This window comes from Puma concolor, chromosome B3 (genome assembly GCF_028749965.1).
Source record: "Puma concolor isolate L17-30 chromosome B3, mPumCon1.1.hap2, whole genome shotgun sequence".
NCBI classification, from domain to species: Eukaryota; Metazoa; Chordata; class Mammalia; order Carnivora; family Felidae; genus Puma; species Puma concolor.
Window position 1 is genome coordinate 83414935 of NC_141672.1, and position 14890 is coordinate 83429824.

The 14890-nt window shown below is 36.9% G+C and overlaps 1 long non-coding RNA gene across 1 annotated transcript in view; it reads right to left on the minus strand.

Annotated features, from left to right (window-relative positions):
* The window catches only part of LOC147580165 (uncharacterized), a 29746-nt gene extending 23192 nt beyond the window's left edge, over positions 1–6554 (minus strand). Inside the window, exons 1-2 of the long non-coding RNA XR_015251894.1 lie at positions 6317–6554; positions 1933–2011 (exon numbers count right to left, since the gene is read on the minus strand). This is a non-coding gene — a long non-coding RNA (uncharacterized LOC147580165). The remainder of the gene's footprint in view (positions 1–1932; positions 2012–6316) is intronic.
* Positions 6555–14890: the final 8336 nt, after the last annotated feature.

Sequence of the window (14890 nt, forward strand, 5' to 3'; positions counted from 1 at the left end):
CTGGGCTATAACCACATAATTCACATTGAATACTAGATGCCAAACCTTATGTGAAACAAATGATTTTCCAATAAACTACTCAGGCAGAGCCATATCTGTTCTAAAATTTCAATTGACTATTATTTATACTACCAATAATTCTTCACAATTGTTAACCATGGGACGATGGAACAATTTGTTTTACATATTAGTTTGGGGGGTTTGTGTATTCCCAAGTTGGGAACTGATTTGTAGTCATGTCCCAGAAGATATGGTAAATAAATAGGAAGTCAGAGAGAAGTACTTGGATGGAGGAAACTTCTAGAGTGAAATCATTTCCTTTTTCTAGTTTCGAATAAAAACTGTAGTAAAAATAGTGTTGTCAGCATTAAAGGCAAATATCATCATAATATGTTTTCCTGAATTTAATATTTGCAGTATATTGTAAGAACAGTTTTCTTTAATATCTTTCTTAGACTTATCTGTGTCATTCACATTATTAAAAGCTAGACTATGCAAATATTAATAAAAATAAAAACTGAATTTCAACCCTTATCGGTAACCACTTTTATTTAGCATATATGTGTATGTGTGTATACATGTACACACAGCACACACATATATACACACATACACATATATATGAAATATTCTTGGGAAAATATATAAAATACACAAAAACACATACAAAATGGGACTGTACCATATATGTCACTTTAAAATCTGCTTTTAAAAAAATTTCTATTTTAGAGAGAGAGAGAGAGAACACGGAGCAGGGAGAAAGGCAGAGGCAGAGACAGAATCTTAAGTAGTCTCCACACTCAGCACAGAGCTCAACACAGGGCTTGATCCCATGACCCTGGGATCAAGACCTAAGCTGAAATCAAGAGTTAGACACTCAACTGACTGAGAGACCCAGGCACCCCAATCTGCTTTTTTTATACAATAAAGACACCAAGCATTTTTCTGTCAATAAATCTATATCTATACCATCATGGAATATAATTTACTTAACCAAACACTTAACATCATAAATTCGTTTTACTATAATAAGCAAAATATCAAAGAACATCCAGATACATAAATCTAAATACACTTGTTTGATGATTTTGTTGACATCAATTCCTAGATGTGGAATTATGGAATCAGAATGTTATGTAGATTTTGAATGCTTTGGCTCATATTGTAAAATCACCTCTCAATAAACTTGTATTAGAAGTTGCAGTATACACACACACACACACACACACACACACACACACACACACACTGGTATAGTATTCAGCCATAAAAAACAATAAAGTTTTGCCATTTGCAACAACAACATGGATGGAACGAGAGAGTATAATGCTAAGTGAAATAAACCAGAAAAAGACCTATACCATATGATTTCACTCATATGTGGAATTTAAGAAACAAAACAGATGAACATAGAGGGAAAAAAGAGAGAGGCCAACCAAGAAACAGACTCGTAACTATAGAGAACAAACCGAGGGCTGCTGGAGGGGAAATGGGTGAGGGGATGAGTTAAATGGCTGATGGGTATTAAGGAGGGCACTTGTGATAAGCACTGGGTGTTGTATGTCAGTGATTAATCACTAAACCCTACACCTGGAACTAATATTACACTGTATGTTAACTAACTCAATTTTAAATAAAAACTTGGAAGAAAAAAAAAGAAATGATTCTTCGGTTTTCTTGTCTAATGACTCCTAACTACAAATGTAAATATCCTTTAACATATGTAGGTCCCTTTCTTACTTTTCTCCCCCCACCTCTTTTTTTCCTTTCATTTATCCATTTCTTTAGAAAAAATGAAGAGCAAAGCATCTTTTTGTTTTTCTTAAGTGCAAAAGCTTCCTTCATTTAACAGAAATTTACTAAATTTAATGATAAATTTAAATAATTTCTAACCTTTGCATTAATCCACCTCCAGAAGAAAGGACCACTCACCTTCAGAATTTTGGGATTCCATGTTGTCATTTCTATGCCTGTCATTTTGCTCCTGTTAGTGTCCATTAAGAACATTTTCCTAGGGAAAGTCAATGGATAGGCTGTAAATGATATTTCATTTTTTTCAGAAGGAAATGCATTTACTGTAAACATCCCAAATCTAGTTTTTGTCTACAGAGGCCACCCATTACTAATAAGTTGAGAATAGAATGATCCATAGTCTTGTCCTCAATTCACTAGTTCTTATTAATTATAGGTGCATCACCAGAACAGCAGCATGTATTCCAAAAGATATTTGTTTGACCATCACTCAAACTTTTAATCTCTATTTTTAAATGCATTTGATCCATTTTTGACAAAGATATATATTTTTAAATTTACTGAATTAAGAGATTTGAAAGGAAACCAAAATATTCCAACAAAAATACTTTTCTTAAGTGAAAGTTAGAATTTGGGGAATTTCTGACTAATAAAAATATTAGAAAGTCAGAGATATCCCCCCTCAAAAGTGGCTACATAATATGAGCTAGAAAAAGCACATTGATAAGTTCCTGTCTTTTTCCTTCTTTCTTGATTATTTTTTAATTTTAATTTTAGTTTCTATACATTATTATAGTTTCAGGTGTACAATATAGTGATTCAAAATTTCCATACAACACTCAGTGCTCATCGCAACAAGTACACTCTTTAATCCCTATCACCTCTTTCATCCATTCCCCCAACCCACCTCTCCTCTGGTAATCATTAGTTTGTCCTGTATAATTAAGAGTCTGTTTCTTGGTTTCTCTCTCTCTCTCTTTTCCCCTTAGCTCATTTGTTTTGTTTCTTAAATTCCACATATTAGTGAAATCGTATGGTTTTTGCCTTTCTCTGACTGACTTATTTCACTATTATACTCTAGCTCCATCTATGTTGTTGCAAATGACAAGACTTCATTCTTTTTTTTATGGCTGAATACTCTTCCATTGTATATACATACTATGTCTTCTTTATCCATTCACCAATCTATGGAGACTTGGGCTGCTTTCATATCCTGGCTAGTGTAAATAACGATGCTATAAATATAAGTGTGCATGATGTATCCTTTTGAATTAGTGTTTTTGTGTTTTCTTTAGTTATTTTAATACCATGATATTTCATGATAGGCATAGTAGCATCGATGATTTTTTTTGGCATTGATGCTTTTTAATGAGGATTTAAAGGTTTTTATGCATATAATTCTAATATATAATCATTATCATTGGTAATATTTTTTCTAGCCAAATGTCTTTCCAATGTAATGATGTAAACACCATTAGGTATATGTAATGTGTAAACACATTAGGAAAATAAGTTTCATTGAATTAGGGTAACTCAAGGCAAAATTGTGAACTAAGTGGGATTTATCCTAAGTATTTTTTCTTTCTTTATCTTTCTTTCTTTATCTCTTTCTTTCTTTCTTTCTTTTTAAAAAAAAAAAAAAGAGAGGGAGAAAGAGAAAGAGAATGAGCAGGGGAGGGGCAGAGAAAGAGGGAGAGAGAGAATCTTAAGCAAACTCCATGCCCAGTGTGGATGCTGCCACGGGGCTCGATCTCACCACTGTGAGATCATGAACTGAGCTGAAATCAAGAGTTGGATGCTTAACCAACTGAGCCACCCAGGTGCCCCTATCCTAGGGATTTTCTTAACTCCAATTTTTCTCATTTGAAAAATTGTTGAACGTACATAATATTCTAATCATTGTGATAGGAGTAAAAGAATAAGGTATTTCTCTAATCTTAAACAGTTCTCAGTTACCCAGGAAAAGTGAAAGAAAAGTGGCCTGGGTTAAAGAGACCTCTGTAAGGACAGAACTTGTGCAGAGATGGAATGCAGGGAAGAAAATGAATTTCAAGGATTCTGGTGGAATTTATTCTTTTCACTGAATCTACTAACTCCAGGGACACAAGTCCATGTAGGTTCCCCTTTCATGGTGGATGAGGATCAGGACCTTACCATTTTCTTCTCCCTCTTCACAAGAAGTCTCTCCATTGTGGAAGGACACTAACACCTTTGTGTGAATATTTGACATTGGCTTAGAAGATACTGTACACGCTATCTTTCCTCTTCCCAAAGAGGCAGTGCCCAATGGAACAAATCTTTAATGGCAGAATTTCAGGCAACAGCAGCAACAACTTATTCTGGAGATGTTTTGGGATCTTTCAAACTGTTCAGCATAGACAGCCATTTATTCTGGCCACAAATAAGCCTCACTGTAATTTCTAAATGAAATCATCTTAATAGAAAGCTTTTCTGAAGGAAAAAAAAGATAATATCCAATTGTGAGTGATAACTATGCCATGTGCAAGAATTTATTGTAATATTATTTGGAAATCTCAGTACAACTATAGCCCTCCACTAGTTGTTTACCTTGCTAAGTACAGATAAAAACCACTGACTTTGGTGATTCTCTGGGTAATATATATCCTGAGACACACTTGTGACAGTCAAGACAATAGAGTAACAGCTGGAGTGATTTAAGGCTGGAGTTCCTGACCCGTGAACTGTGGGCTGGCTGGCATGTGTCTTTCTTAACACACCTATAAGTTAAGATGCTTCCTGTTGTAGGTCATTGGGTCTGGTGCCAACAGATCTTCTGGTCCTGGCTTAGGCTTGTTTTACACATTATTGGGAATTAAACTTGTTGGTACCAGTTCCATCTTTTCCATTAGATGCTCATTAATAAAACTCTAGATGCTCATTATTCATCACATCATAACATACTGGATGACAGTTAATTCACCTAAAGTTTTCACATTTGATAACTTCTTCATTCATGCTAATTGGGTTACTTGGAATTTTCCATCAATCATGGCATCTCATGTTTTGGCTCTTCTGAAAGAACCCATTTGTGAGACATATATTATACCCCAGACATACGCAAGCAAAATTAAGTGTAGCATCTAATTTCAACTATAATTCATGTCTGCTTTGATTGAGTGGAGGGCACAACTTAGCCCCTCGACAGATTCTTTCTCAAAAGAGGAAAATAAGACTAAGAGGCATTGCCTTTACCTCAGCCCACTTTACTCAAAACTCCATGGATTCATAGCGGCATGGGAAAAGATTTACATTCAAGGAGACTTTGAAGGAATATTTGCTGCAGGGAGCAGTGTGGGGAAAATGCTGAAGGTTCTGAGCATTTGGGGAACTGAGCTCTGATATGTTGCTTTAGGTAGCATTACGATTTTGTTCCTTGTGTTCCTTGTCTATAAGCCCCAACAGGTACAACTGATGTTCTCTTTGGATCACTCCAGCTCTTTAATATGATCAAAGTCTGTGGGTGGGAATTCTTGAGGTCTGAGGAAATGTGATGTTGATTTTCTCTACCTTGCTACAAATAGTTCCCCTTTCCATTCACCCACACTCTCCCTTTTAGAGAAACGCTTTGCTCTTTTATTCAAAGCAACTGATTTCTCATTCTAACTTTCATCTGAAATTCATGCTCTGTGTCTTTTCTTGTGACGTTATTGAAAAAACAAAACACGGTAGGCTTGAAAAAAGTAAGAATGTTGGTGGTGTACATTTTGCTTTTCTTCTATTTGCTATTATCAGCAATGCTTACCACTTTGATACAGCATATTCCAATAAAAGAGAAACTCAGCAGAGGACATAGGCTCAGGCCGTCTTTGTCCACGACGCATGGTGAGTCATCTTAGCACAATGTGATTGGCTTACAACTCCAGCAGTGTCTGCTCACTGGGCCGAATCAGCAGTCATCCGACTGGTTCGGGTATCTTCAAGGTCAAGTAAATAAGCCATTCCTACAGCTCCAAATTTCTCCTTATGCCAACATGCTGCCAGGAGACTAAGTAGGTCACAATCGGACCAGATAATAATTCATTTCAGGTTTCCAGGTTGCTAAGAGCCCCAGCGGCTTTCCTATGTATGGCCCACATTCTCTTCAATCTTGCTCAGCTATTTCCCTTCTGAGGTCTTGCTCTCAGATCTGCATATATTTACATGTTTTAGCCTGTAAGCTTTTTAGCTACAAATTATATAAAATAGAGGTCAGCCCTCTGCCAATATAATTTTTTCCCCCATTTGCTTACTCTAAAAAATAAATAAAAACATGAATGGGAAGAATAAAGAAGTGAAGTCTTTCTATAGAGGTCTTTTAACTCTGACAGTCAAGACCACTGTTGTTTTAATAAATACTACTATCCAGAGTGCTGCATTTTATCTCCGACTTCCAAGGTGCTTTGCTCCAAGCTGATGTTTTACCTACTGTAAATAGAGGGGAAATGGTACTCCTCAAAAGTTAAAAGACTTATGATCCCTCCCAGGGAGGCCGGATCTTAAGACAATTTATAGACTTGGAAAAAATCTTCCGGACAGTCTTAATTAAGTCACCAGTAGTATGTACTGGAATTTGGCCGTTCTCGGCTTAGTTTTGTTCGTAAAGTTGCGATTAGTAAAAAATCATTGGGTCAGGCCTTTCCGCTTTGCAAGGTCATTGTGGTTCTTCACCCTGAAATCATATTTCTAGAATGAGTTTTTCTTTTGAACTTATGTTTGCTTTCATATTTTAATCTGTTTCTTAAGCGTTACTGCTATTTAATTTTCAACCTCCTTCAACATTTCTCAAACTTTCCAAGCACTTTTGGTTTTGTTTCCTTTTTAATTTTTTTTTTCAACATTTATTTATTTTTGGGACAGAGAGAGACAGAGCATGAATGGGGGAGGGGCAGAGAGAGAGGGAGACACAGAATTGGAAACAGGCTCCAGGCTCTGAGCCATCAGCCCAGAGCCCGACGCGGGGCTCGAACTCACGGAGCGCGAGATCGTGACCTGGCTGAAGTCGGACGCTTAACCGACTGCGCCACCCAGGCGCCCCTGTTTCCTTTTTAAAGCATACTATCAAAATATTGTTCATGGGTTTGGGAATAAAGAAGAAATACTACTAATTTATAAATTTGGCTATATTCCATCTCTTATACTTATGTGCTGCTGGCCTAAATGACACATTCGTGTACATTAGAAGAAGCTCTTCTTTCCTTAAAACATTTTCTTATTTGTCAGAACATGAGTTCTCATAAGTAAAGGAATCTACAGTGACTATGAATGGTTCTCCCTGGAGGTGGTCAACGCACAGTCTGTACCACTGTACGCAGGAGACATGAAGAGTCTTTAACTTTACCTAAACATTGTTGCCCTAATCATTGCTGTATACGTTCACTGAGAGAATACCATCTTTATAGATAGACTCTGACTGCTGAAACTTGAAGCTGAACTGGAAGTTCAATGGAGACAGTGTTGCACCAATGATTAAAATGGTTGTTAGCTGTGGTAAGAAAAATGGCTCCTTCTCTTAGGATTGTAATGCAAAGCTCCTTTATCCACAGAACAACACCAGAGGCATGAAACCAATCTTTTCTGAAGAGATTGCCTCCAGAAAAAACAAAACTCTGATGTTAAACAGAGAAGTCTGTAACATAAATCATGCACTGTAGTGCATGATTATTGGGCACATTATAATCTGCGTATGTACAGTATTTTAAAATACATCTGATCATTAATAAATCATCTACACGTAATGACATATGGATATCAGAAAAATGGTTCTCTGAGTGCTGTTAAAAACTGCAGAGTAGAATATTGGCGTGTTTCCAAGACTCGATTCACATGCTCTTTCCAAAATCTAAACAACAATGGATCAAATGTTTACCTGGATTAATGGTTTAAGGTAATTATTCTATTAATTCTCAGAAGACCATAATGCAAGTTAAAGATTATGATCTACATTTAATGCCATTTTAGCGATAGCCTATTAAATGTTCATCTTTTACTTTCTGAACAAAGTATACAAATGGAACCCCATTGCCTAGACTAGAGGGTAAAGTCCAAACTCTTTTGCAAGGCATGCAACAGAAGTTCCCTGGCCAAGTTTACTGTCTAGGCTTTTGTTGGTGTACGTGGATGGGTGAGGGGCTTGGACTCTTTCCTGAGTAGGGGCCTTCAGCATCTGTCCCATGATCATGGGTAAAAGGACAAAAGGGAGCTAATATTTGTGTCTCAGATGAAGGTGTGCTCCGGGATAGATGCAGTGCTTCAGAACTGGATCTGAAGGGAAATGTCTGCCATGGAGATGAGGTCAAATGAAGAGTGTGGTGCTGGGGGCAGCACCTGAAGAAATTTCTGAAGAATGAAACAGTTTGTGGGTAGCGTGCATTTATGTTTTTGGACCCTTAGCTTTCTTCAGCTCTTTCTTCAATAATTCAAACATTCACTACATTCCAGTTGTAACAATGATTACTTTTCCCTCTACTTTGAAAGTTTTTCCCATACCTTCCACCTTTCGAATATGTTCTTTAAAAACCAACTCAAGCCTCTACTTCTTTTTCTTTCTCTGGACCTCATGCAAACTTTGATAGTAGCATGTATCCTAAGACATTGTGATTATTTATTTGAAGCCTATTTCTTCTTACAGACTATTAGCTCACTGAGGTCAGGGCAATATTTTCTTTAATTTTTCTCTCCATGGATGGAAACTAAGGTACTTTCAGTAGTTTGTGGAATAAAGAAAGAAAAATTATTACTGAGATTTATATCCTGCTCTTACACATACAAAATAGTCCCCTTCACATCATCAAGCCCCAGGTATTTATAAGCACTTTTCAGGTGCCAACGACTCATATTTGTAGGTGTTCTGGGGGGGGGGGGGGTGGGATTCAATGGCTTGTATATGAGACAAAGGCTTTATTATTGATGAATTTACAATGCAGTTTGAGAATCAAGATATATATATATATATATATATATATATATATATATATATATATACTTATGAAATCAGCAGGAAAAATACAAGGTAGAGTAAAACATATGCTGGCTTCTTTGTTACAGACCAAGCTCATCATGAGTAAATACCTCAAATGAGGAATATATGTATGGTTTGAAATAACTCCTTCTAGGAACTCCCTTACTATTAAAGCCTTTCTCGTGGAGTAGACAAAGAAATGAAAGATCCTCGTCATGAAAGAAGAACTTTGTCATGTTAATGCTGGAATGAGGGTTTGAGAACTTGACAAGATGGAAGCTGAAGTCACTTACAACCCTGAGGTTCCTCATCACTATGCAGCAATAACCCCATTGGGATGAATGGAGACATTGCTTCAGGAAGAGGGAGAACACGATAACGTCTGTCTGAGAAAATGTTTCAGTCACCAGGATCTGGGGCTCCTGAAGAACAAGCTACTGGACAGTGGGACTGCCTTCTGATTTCCTCTCCTTTCATTTTGTTTGGGACAGTAGTGTTAGAAAACTTTCTAACTAAGATGAAGTTTTCCAAACATACTCTTTTCTTCTTAATGTTCATGATAGCCTCGGGGCTATTTTCATTCTTCCTCTTCTCAAATGGATTGTGTAAACAAACGTTCCACTCGTTCTTACCAGGAAGGCTAAATTGCTCACCAGAAATCCCACAGCCTTCAGCAAGCCGTTGCTAAGCGGTGTCACTAGGACAGAGCGCTTTAGTCATTATTTTGTAGCTAATGTAAACCCATATGAAAATCAATTTGTTTCTATGACCACCTAGAGATATGCTAACTTAGCCCAATAGTGGGTTTTTGTTTTGTTTTGCTCACGGATACTTTCCAAGAAGGTTAGCCTAAAAGGCTGGGAGTGGGGGTGGGAGAGCATTATGCAGTCATAGCATTGGGATACCTATCATTTTCTTTTGACTTCTATTTCACAGAAATAAGGGCTGAGAAAGCCAGCACATGACGAAAGAGCACTTTCTAAGGCAAACGTTTTAGTTTAGCATCATATGGCATCACTCAGATCCAATGCCATTTGCTGAAATGGTGTGTGTACTTACAGTTCTTCCTAAGTATGGTAATTAAAGAGGGAAGAGCCATTTACTTCTTTCCTTTGATTTTTAAAGTTGAATTTTTATTGTGTGAGCAGAAAAATGAGAAAATATATGAGCAAAATTTTTTTCCCCTTCTTTCCTTTTGTACTCTCTCCAGTATTTAGCCCAGACATTTACTTCATTTCCAGATTATCAGTACACATAAACCCATTAAGGAAATATGCCTGAAGCAAACACATACCATACAGACTTAAACAAAAATGCAAATGCAGTTTAGAGACTTGGTTAGCCAATAAATTACAACCTGTTTTGACAAAGAAATTTATGGTTTTGTTAAAATACCCTTATATATATCCTTATATACACTCTGACTCTTGTTGATGGATATTTCTCCAGAATGTCATTTTCTGTCAAAGCTCTCTTTAGCCAGTAATTATTGCTGACAACAATCTAGGCCCTGGCACTGTTTGCGGTCACCTCTGGCTGCTAAGAGGAGCAATCTAGACCCCAGCGCACTACAGTTAAATTAAATTATCATAGAGATGCAATATATGCTGCCACACTACCCTAGCCGTGCACCCCGAATTGAAAAAAGATTGATAGACTACAGGAATGAATCAACAAATAACTACGTGGGTGGTACCCTAAGATATTTACTTCTGCAAACATTGATATAGATAAATGGAATGTGGCTTAAAGATCGTGTTCTCCTGAAAAAGAAAGGGTAGTTTGTTTGTTTTCCACTATAACTACCAGCTATCAAGTGATAATGACAATGTGTTCATGTTTCCCATATATGGGTCCATATATTTGGTGTAAGACTCCCCTCCATGTAACTAACATTAAGTCCTATGTAACGCCGTATGTCAACTATCCTTCAATAATAACTAAAAAATCATCATAGGATAAGGTCATAGGCTCTGTGTGTTTGAGACTGACTGTCTCACTTTGGGAAAATGCTGCAGAAATGACCTATTGGGAAGGTGACCAAATAATACAAGCCTTTGCTTTACCCTGGAATATGGATCTGCATCTATGCAAAAGAAAGGACACAGTTGTAAAATACACTGGGATGTGTCTATAATTATAACCACTGTTTAATGTAATGAATTGTAAGAAGTAATTCCATGACGGCACTGATACTTTACTGTTGTGCAGATAAAACATAAAAATAACTTTAGTTTGGGAGACCAAAAACCAAAATAAAGAAGCTGCTTATTTAACATTTAACTCTTCACAGGCATATATAGTTTTCATGCAAGACTCAAAAGCAACGGGGTGTATAAGAAACAATCATTTCTTTTAAGAAGATCCAGAAGATGAGGCTGGCAAATGAAGCAATCAGAGAAAAATATAAAACAGGAAACTTTAGCCATATAAATCTCTGAAATATATGGACAACTATTTTGTGTTTATATTTGAGATTATTTCTAAGTCCTCAGATGATCAGGACATTTTAAGACACAGTAGAGTATGATATACATACTGTTTCCAAGAAATTCATCCAGATGGTAAAAGATGATAGGTAATGATAATCATAAAACTGGACTGCAAAAGTTCTTAAAAGCTTGGATAAATGAGTTAAATCACACCATCCTGAAATAGGTGTGTATCTTGTAGAGGCAGTAAGAGAAGTATATATGTAAAGAGAATAAAGTGAGACATGCGTAGATTTTCATTATGTGTTAGTCTTAACAGTGTGTTTCTCTATCTTTTCTGTTAAAAAATATAAGATCTGATATGATGATAAATTATAAAATGCTATGTATCGCCTCATCTCTATTTACATCCCTATCAGCATATAAATTTTTTGCTGTGGACAAATAAATCAAACATCAACAGCAGATTTGTGTCAAAACAGCTTTATAAAAAGGGTGCTGGTACTTTTGGCTAATAAAAATAGCCACAGTTAACATTACCTCCAAAAGATATGACATCTTCATGCTCAACAATATCAGTTATTAATCACTTTTATCATTGGGAAAGAAAATCTTTTCAAGTGGAAAAATATATTGGAATAGAGTAGATTCGATATGAATGCCCTAAATTACTGGTGACCAACTCGTATACTTAATACAATTGAACTAAAAAGGGTTTAACCATTATCCAATCTAATTCCTTCATCTTACAGTTAAGAAAAATGAAGCCCATTCATTCACTCAACAAATATTTATTGAGCGTCCACCAAGTGCTAGTCATGTTCTGGGTGTTGGGGGATGGAGCTACGAACAAGATGCACGAGGGCCTTTCTCCAAGGAGTATGCAGGGCTGATTGGAAAGTCTTCTTTGAGGATATAGTATTTAAGCTGATAGATGAATGATAAGAAGAAGCCAGTTGGCAAAGATGGAGAAGAGCATTCTAGGCAGAGGTACTAATTAATGAAAAGTTGTAGTGCATTAATAAGCCATGAATGAATGACAAACAGGGGAGGGGAAAAAGCTCATTGTGGCTTGTGCATAATGAAAAGAGGACCATAAAAGAAGAGAGAGAGATAGGCAGGGACAGGCATCATGCGAGCTTTGCAAGCCAGTGTAGAAAATTTGGATTTTTTTTTCTGATGCTAACTATTGGAAGGTTTTTAAATGGGAGGGTGATGTGGTATGATTATACAGTGAAAGGACAGGATGATTGTGGTGTGGAGAATGTATGAAGGAAGAAAAGAACAGAAGAAAAGTGACCAGATAGAATGCCACGGCAAGGCAGGCATGGTGGTTTAGGCCATGCTGGTAATAGTGGAGAAAGAATTGTTTACGTGTGAAATTTGTTTTGGAGCAGAATCATCAAGGCTAGATGAAAAATTGGATGCTGAGGGTAAACAAAATGTAGAAATCAAGGATGACACCTAGAATTTTAGCCTGAGGTGCTGAGGAGATGGTGGTGTTACTTCTTGAATTGGGAAAGACTGGGGCGCCTGGGTGGCGCAGTCGGTTAAGCGTCTGACTTCAGCCAGGTCACGATCTCGCGGTCCGTGAGTTCGAGCCCCGCGTCGGGCTCTGGGCTGATGGCTCAGAGCCTGGAGCCTGTTTCCGATTCTGTGTCTCCCTCTCTCTCTGCCTCTCCCCCGTTCATGCTCTGTCTCTCTCTGTCCCAAAAATAAATAAACGTTGAAAAAAAAAATTGAATTGGGAAAGACAGAGGGAAGAGAGTCTTGGGCTTACTTTTGGTTCGGGGGTCATGGGTTTGATATGGCTAATAGATACCCATGTGGAAATGTCAGATAGGCAGTAAGATGTTAAAAGTCTAGCTTATGGATGCTGTTTAAATCCATGTGACTGAGTGAATTCAACAAGCAGAAAGCATGTGTATACACAGAACAAGCGAGGGCCTAAGGTATGGTAGAGGATGAATACATAGATAGTAAAGCGGTCTGAAAAGGAGAATTAGTGTCCCACTGGGAAAAGTAGGAGATCATGATATTATGGAAGCCAGAAAAAAATGTTTCAAGAAGATGGAAATTATTACTATGATAAATACTGCAGATAATCAGGTAACATATGACCAGAAAGGTAAGAATTGTCTTTGGCTACAAAGACAAATGTTGGTTTGTCCAAGACCACCCAGACAGAAAGTGCACAAAATTATTTGTGGTTTTCTGTTCCCCTCCACAAAAAGTAGAAGGCTGTGTCTTAACATTTGAGGACTTCTACATGTTAGCTGTATATTACGACTGCCCCCATATCATTGGGATATTGAATGAATAAGGTTTTATATTAGCTTACCTTTGATACTTTTATCAATTGAAGTTTTACATTGCATGCTCTCACAATTCAATATATGTTTCCTTCAAAGTATGAAAAGAACCCAAATGCCCACATCTGCTTTAAAGATGGGAATGATTGAAGCAAAGTAACAGTGGTAAGAATCTTCCATTGGTAGTTGTTATATACTAAGTAACTAATGAGATCTCAAAATATAAATTATGATTCAGGGATTCTATTACCTCCTTTGGATTCAGGCAGAACAATTCTCTCAAAAAACATGTACTTCTGGAGCTCTCAGAGATAAGTTGGGTATCTTTCGAAGGCAAAGAGGAGGCATACATGGGCTTGTTGTCTCCTGGAAGACTGCCAGAATCACTGAAGCCTAAAAAAGAGAGAATCTTACCTGCAATTTTCCTGTTCTATGCTAGTCAAAAATGATGAAAAACTGTCAGTGCTAAAAACATCAAAATGATTCAGAAAATCTCCATGTTAATTCTTATACTAAGGACAAGAGTAAAGTGAATATACTGTAGTTACTTTGTCAAAAATGCAGCTTCATCCGGAGATCTGAAAACACATCCGATTCTGGTGACACCTAGGAGAACCATCGCATATGCTTTAGGCTCCAAAACCTTAATATCTGTAATCTGATTTATGATAAATTTAGTTTTCTTGCAAAGACTTTTAAATTACTTATTTATTTTTAAAATATTGTATTCACTGCAGGTGTACAAAATTGTGATCCCACAATCATCTGCATTAACAAGCACTCACCACGAGAAGTGTATTTAGTTTCAGATAGAACTAAGTAGCTCTCGGTCCCCATGGAAGTTTCATTACTTTATCCTTAAAATGGTTTACGATCCTTCAAATGGATTTAGATGAGGGTACGTATGTAAAGGTCTTTCCCCAACATCTGGTATACAGTAAATGTGAAATAAATGGTAACTATTATTTTTAAACTTTTTATATTCTTATGGGAAGGCAGTCTCACTCAAGGTAAATTTCACATCACTAGAGAACAGACGTAAACACAGATGGTCATTACCTCTGATGTTGTAGAGAGGAATTCATGCACTGGGTGGATCGTTTCTAAATCCCCTCCATTCAAATGTACAGTGATGTTATGACTTTGTCTTCTACTCAGTATCGTCACCACTGTCCTGTGAACTTGAGGAGAAGACAGAAAATTGAAGGCATGGTTTGAAAACAATTCCTGAATCTCCCTTATTTAATAAAGTGTGGGTTTGAAAACAGGAACAAAGTAGCAGGTCCCATGTGCAGTGTCATTATCTACATACTCATAGAAGTCCCTCGCTAGTTATTTTCTTCTATGTGTTTTCAAACTTTTCTTCCTGGGCAACACTCTGTGATTATGATCCAGATACCAGATGTTTGAATCCGTGTTTCCTGTCTCCATTTTAC